Source organism: Patagioenas fasciata, chromosome 1 (genome assembly GCF_037038585.1).
Source record: "Patagioenas fasciata isolate bPatFas1 chromosome 1, bPatFas1.hap1, whole genome shotgun sequence".
Lineage (NCBI taxonomy): Eukaryota > Metazoa > Chordata > Aves > Columbiformes > Columbidae > Patagioenas > Patagioenas fasciata.
The window spans coordinates 59,851,023-59,858,044 of record NC_092520.1 but is presented as its reverse complement, the minus strand read 5'-3'; positions in this window follow the sequence as shown (position 1 = coordinate 59,858,044).

Genomic DNA, 7,022 nt, shown 5'->3' with positions numbered 1-7,022 from the left:
GTAAAAACGGAGTCTCCATCTTCTTTCCTTTAATAACTGGAACATGGTGCTATGTGGGAGTGTTATCACTACTTAAGAAGAAATAAACTATTAGGTGAAATCATTGCCTGTTTCAGTATCAAGTTTTTATTTTAAAAGTAAAAGATGGGTTCTTAAACAACTAACAGTGGGTTAACTGGGATCTAATTCTTTTTTTATACTCCGGCAATAAGGTCAGTGCTAGGGTTGTGAGAGACATAGCAAAAGGCAGGGCAAAGAAACAAAAGGATAAGAAATATTAAATTATTTCCTAAATGTCTATTGGTTAGCAGTGAATGTTAGCAATTTCAGCTGTTCTTTTTTTTTTTTTTTTTGTACAGGACCCTATTCACCACCTGTAACAACACTAATAACATCACAATTCAATAGCTAAAGTATGGTACTATCCTATACCTTCTAACAAGTCAGAAGAAAAAGGAACAGAATTATACTACTTAAGAAAAATAGGTTTGAATTACACACAGTTTCTGGTTTTTTTGGTTTTGGTTTTGTTTTTTTTTTTGCTTATTTGCTATTTTTTACACCCCAATATGATAATTATCCCCAAAAAATACTTAATCAAGGAAGCAAAGTACTATATGCTTACCAAAGCATAGTTTGATATGTATGCCCACCTAAACAACAAAAATAAAAGCACAAAATAAATTAATTGGTCAAATCCTCACACTTGGACTTCTATGTAATGATTTTCTCTTGCTGTATGAAAGTCTGATGTTGTGCAACAACAGCCAATGTAATTAAATCTTTAAATTTTCTATTCATATTTTTTAAACTTTGAGCTCCATTTATCGGAACTGTAAGTTAAGAAAATAATACAAACCCTACTGTTTATTTTATTATGGTGCATAGGAACAAACTCTAAATAATTAATCCATTTATGCTGATTTTCCTAAACAGCATACATTAACAACTCTTGCTTTTATAGTTCTTGGTGTTTATTAATTTGTAGAGGAATTTTTATTATATTGAAATTAAATTTTGCCTGTTGATGTGAAATAGAGAGAAAAATGTAAGCATGAACGTGGAGACAGCTAGCCTTCTATGAACAGTCCACATACTTCCATTCGTTGTTAGCTCTACATTAAAATATTGTTTTAAATACAGAAAATATTGTCATCTCAGTAAGTAACCAGTCAAAAATTTACAATGTCAACTGAAAATGCTCTCTAGATTTATACAACACTTTCTTTCTTCTTCTGAGTACAGGTATGCTGATGCGTTACTCTTCTATCTATGTCTCTGTTGAATTTGACCAAAACCCTTGTTTCTTGTGAGTTATGTTCAAAGATGTAATAATGCTGGGAAAAAAACACTTTTTTTTTTTCCTTAAAAACACACTGTAAAGCCGAAGACCAATAATAATGACAATGCTGCTTACAAAATAGCAAGTTTAGAACTACTCAATTCATTGTGTCTTGTATTTGGTTTATGAGATGACAGGGACCAATTCCAGCGAGGTTCAGAAAGTCCAAGGTACACATCTACTAAGTTCCAAGTAGATTCACTTTGATCACTTTGAGGTTTTTTTTTTTTTTTCTTCCAGTTTTATGCACTTAAAGACAGAAAAAGAAAGGTCAGCCTGCTTCCTTAGAAATCTTAGTTGATCCCTGCTATTCTTCTGGGGTACCAGATTTGAAGCATGCCCCTTTTTCTGTCTGGGGAGAAATAGAGCTTTTGACATACTGGAGAAGTTCTGATGCAGATACAGGGAAAAAATAGGGAAGATTAATTGCTTCTGCTGTAAATAGCTGTGACTTTGGACCAAGAATTAAACAAAACAGGCCAAAAGGCTTAACTATGGCCAAAACAAAACAAAACAAATAAAACCAAAAAAAGCCACATAGACATTACAAATTGTTGCTACAACAGAAAGGAATCATAAACAGAGTGGATCTATATAGTAAAATTTTTGGCACTGAGGATCCCAAATCCATGGTGCGCTTATCATTTCAGCTTTTCGGTTTTTTTTTCTTCTAGATCTGTTCTAGTTCAGCCGGTCCCTCAGAGTATGTGGTTATTTGTGCCTGGAATAGATTAGGTTTACTCCTGGAATGCATTTTACAGTTCATTTTAATCCTAAAAGAACCTGGTTCATAACTCCAAGACCTCTCCACGATATAAAGAAAATGCAATAAGTAGAGATGATCAGGCGGGTTGCTACCTAAGCATACGCTTGATCTGAGTTACATACTGAAATATAAAACTCACAGCCATACCGGCCAGATCCGGAAGGTCAGATGTAAAGCTGCAAAGGTGAAACAATGTGGCTCGATCAGCAGTGCCTACGAGTGATTCTGGAAAGAATTGTGGGCTGTAAAGAAAAACAGATGGGCTTAATTAACAGTCAAATGGGTTGCTAAGCAGAGGAAGAGTTGTGCATTTTTAAGTACTTCAGTACTTAAGTACTTGTGGAAGTACTTAACTATGTAAAAGTCTCATGGTTAATTTAAATTCAAAGACCAAAACGTTCTGGATTACCCTAGTAATCTGATGTATGTGGAGAATGGGAGAGAAGGTGGGCAACACCTCCATTCTTCCTTGAAGTTCTCCCATTCTTTATAGATCACATCTCCAAGAATCACTCTGATAGAACATGGTTGCATATTTCCAGAAGGGTGTGTATCTCATATTTTCATGTACACCTGAGATGTGTTCAGATTAAACCCTCCAAGCTCCATTCTAAACATACACATGAGACCATAGCTAGATGAAAGATGGAGGATCAACATAGATTTTTCATGTTTTAAGAAAACTTTGCTAGAGTGAATCAAAGTAATTGAGTTAGTTGTACTCTACAGAAAGATCTAGAAGATTTTTATTGTTTCATAATTTTAGGCAGCTTATTATGATCTTATTCTGACTTTCATAAGAGTGTTCATGATTGTTTTCTAGTGGAAAAGTATCGTGCTATACTCATTCCCTTTAGGCAGACATACAGGCAAACAGAGAAGTTCTCAAGCCCTGTAATCACCAAGGGTCCTACATATCCAATCAAAATTAACTAGCACATCTTGAGTTCTGACTATCAGCTAATTGCAATGAGCTACTTATGAGTGATTTATAGCCAGAAATTATTGCTGGCATTACTCAGTAGATAATAAGGAAAACAATCTCAAATATTCCAAAGCACTCATAAAGAATTTGTGAAGCAACAAAAAGTCAGTGTTTCTTAACTACTTTCTTTGATTAAGTTTATTGTCCTAGGTTGGCTTACAGGATTCTATATCCTGATTTACAAAATTCATGGCAGTTTTTAGACTGAACTAGTGGAAACGTGTATTTACAGATTTTGTGTGTTTGGTTGGTTTTGGTTTGGGTTTTTTAGTAGTATAGGATATTTCTGCCATTCAAGCCCTTTTGTAAATAATATAGCCACAATTTTTCAATAAAGATAACAATTTTAATTACAGATAACCATCTATTTCTAACTACATCTCCCCTAAACACTGACACAGCCTTTTAAAAAAAGTTCATGACTTCCTTCAGTGGTTCATTTTTAGCCAGTTATTTTTCTAAAAACTATGCCTGTGTTCTCATTACCATGGGGAAGGTTAAAATTCAGAGACTGATCTTCAATACAGCAAAGTCTGCTACTTTGAATGAAAGGTGGTGTTCAGTTCTGAAAGAACTCAAAATCTTCTTTAAAATATGTCACAAGATCTGATTCCAAATTAAAGAGAAAAAAAAAAATTAGCAGCACAATAGGGTGTGATAAAGACAAAAGTAACCTGTTTTCTGATGACAAGCTTTTATGATTCCCAGACACATTTGTATTTAAACATAGATTGTTTTCATTTAGCTTGACGTGTCTATCAATGTTTTTGTTACAAACCTTTAGTGGGTTTGTCATGAGATTGTTTTAACTGATTATCATTCCAACCCATGTGGAATATGGGAATGTGTTTAGATATTATGGGACAACTTATGTATTCTAGAAAATCCTAAAGAGGAGGGACTGTTGTGGAATTTCTACTAAAATGAACTTGTTTGATTTAGGAAGTTTGAGTTACATCGTTCTTCTGTCTACTTACACCTAGGACTGAAATGTTAGGACTATGGAAGGAGTGGAAGCAGATGCAAGGTCTAATTTTTTGGTATCAAAAAGTCTTTTGAATTTTCAAGTGCAGCATGCTATGTTTGGAGAGTGGTGCGGATCTTCGAATATCATGTGGAAGATTAGAAGCCCATTATGTAAAACTGAAAAATAATGGCTGTTGTCCAAAGCACTAGTAAACTATATATGTCCATGCTTGGTTGTCATTAAATAGAAAATAACTTCCAGCAAGACATTGTGCCAACTGGATTGGGGGTGAGGGACTTAAGAGTAATGGCCTACCATAAGGATGATAAACAGATATTCCCATTTCAAGCAACCAAAGCAAAAGCAAATTATCATGTTTGAGATGCAGGAGAAAGATTAACTGTGAATGATTAATGAATCTGTCCACTTCATCTGGTAACAATGACACATAATCTGGAGTAAGAAAGTGATAAATCCACATAATGTTTTACATATTCTTGTTGGGTTTTTTTCTTCCTTTTAGCTTATATTTGTTTAACAGTATATTAAGTTGTATAGCTTTTATAGCTTGCTTAAAAAGAGTAAAACAATATCATGTGGTTTAAATTTATAGTGGTTAAGGATTTCACTAGGAGGCTATCATATTATTATCCTATTTCTGAAATAACTGTTGGATTTTCTCTTTCTGTCCAAAAATAATATCTTTGTGTCAATCTTTTCTTGGTATCCTTATCAATTTCTAAGGTTATGCTACACCTTGAAAAAATGTGAGCTAAAACCATGGTCTTTGCAAACTTATGAATGGGTCTTAAAAGTAAATGAAATAAGAAAGCTGTTTGTAGAGATGTGAGAAGCAACCTTTGGGAACTATTTCTGTCTGGTCCACACCCATTCTGGTTTTAATCTCTCTTTTAACCCTTTGAATTATTAATATTATGCTTATTTTTCTGTGTCATTTTTTAAAAATGAACATCTTTTTAATATAAATCTTCTCTTACTGCTGATTTTAGCAAAATTTCTCTGTTTCGTGCATTCAGTATGTTGTATGAAAACAGTATGACTAGCTATTCAGACAAAAATGTGAATCTTTTGGAGATTCACACCAATAACACAAAAATAAAATTCAAGATATTTAGTCCAGAACAGTATTTTTTTTTTTTAATAGAAGATTAAATGCTATGTTGGCATTGCATTTTTTTTTCATTCTTAAAAAAGTTCAGTGCCAAAATGCAGTGGCTTTCAGTGAGTTCAGTTATGAGTCTATCTACTTTCAGGTCTTCAGGACTGGGCGTAACTCTGTTTTCACTCTGTCACTTCTGAAGCAAGATTTGCAAGGGAGAACTAAGTCAAGCACACATCTCAGAAGATTACTTTAAGATCAGGAGTCACAGACCAAGGGTGGACATAGCAGGTAGTAGCTATTTTGTTGGTTTAGTTTGCTCGAAGTTCTATGATAAGCTGACTGGTGTGCAGGTGATTTGAGTGTACGAGGTGTCACAGGTCTCAAGATACAGCTAAAACAGAATACTGAGCACAGCAGATCTACAGCATCATCCTCAAAAAATGCAGCATGGTTGATATTTTAGCTGCAGGGAATTACACCTGGACTGCTCAAAGTCAAAGTTTAGTATTTTCCTCTGTTTTGACCCTAGTCAGGATTTCAGAGCTGAGGTGACTTTCAGTGTTGGCAGGAAGACAGAGATGGTGGCATCACTGAAATTTATCTCCTGACTTAAGTCTCCAAAGAGGTCAAGGAATTGAATGACAGTCTCTGCCAGGTCCAGCTGCATTCTATGAGAAAAATTGGTGTTTAAGTAAGTCCTCAAAGCAGAATCTTGTCAGAGGCTCTTAATTCTCCTGCAGGCAACGTAGCATTAACAAACAGCTCACAAAAACTTGGGTTACAGCTGGTTCATGGTGACGTTACATTCTATTTATGAGCTGTTCATTTCAGCCAACGCAGAGGAATGTTTGTTGAACGGAGAAGCATTTGCTACCAGACACAATTATTTTAGCAGAACATTAATAATGAAAAATCATGGAAGCTTGGAGCCACTCTCCTTCAATATACTGGCATTATGTAATGCTAATAACATTATTTTCCAGGCTAATGCTATTATGTCAGAGCATATCTAATATGTGCAATTGGAAATTTGCTATTTATTTATCATTTGCATAAAACCCTGAAGAAAAACTAAAAACATCTACAAGATTATTTCAGGTTTACCACAGAAGAAACAAATTACATATGTGCTTTATTTACCAACTCAAAGGAAGACATTTTCTGTGCTGTTCAAGCTTACATATGAAGAACTTATGAAAAGTAGTCATAGAAAATGTTATACCCATTCAGAAAAAGTTTTTACATTTAAAAAAAAAAAATGCTAGCTATTTAAAATCTTTCTAATAGAAAACAACCAGATTCGTGATGTGCTCTCTCTTAGTTGCTAAGATATATGATAAGCTCCCTGTTGAGCCATGGACTCTTTTCATTTGATTTCTCTGTGAGTCTCCAGGGACAGCTGCCCACAGGAGAAGTGCATTTTGTTTTCTTGGTAGCACTAGCATCTCCCTCCACTACACAGATACAGAAACAGCTGTGCCTCAGCAGAGAACACTGACAGAAGCTGGGTGGCTACATAGCTCTTATGGGCTCAAGCCACAACAACATTCTTCTCTCAGTGTCAGTAACCATGAGGCTTGACCTTGTATGCACTTTTTGAGAAGAACCACCGCAAACCTAATGTGACCATGCATGAAGAAATTATATCACAATATTCATTAAGTTGTTAAAACATGTCCAAAAGGATTTCCAGTCCGACAAACTCAGATATTAAATGGAAGCACTGAACTGAGGACTAAGAGAAGAGTTATTTTTCTCACTGGATTGTCACTAAAATACTTACCACTAGAATTCCTATAAAATCTTGAAATGACATCAAAATTCTGCTGTGGAGAGTCT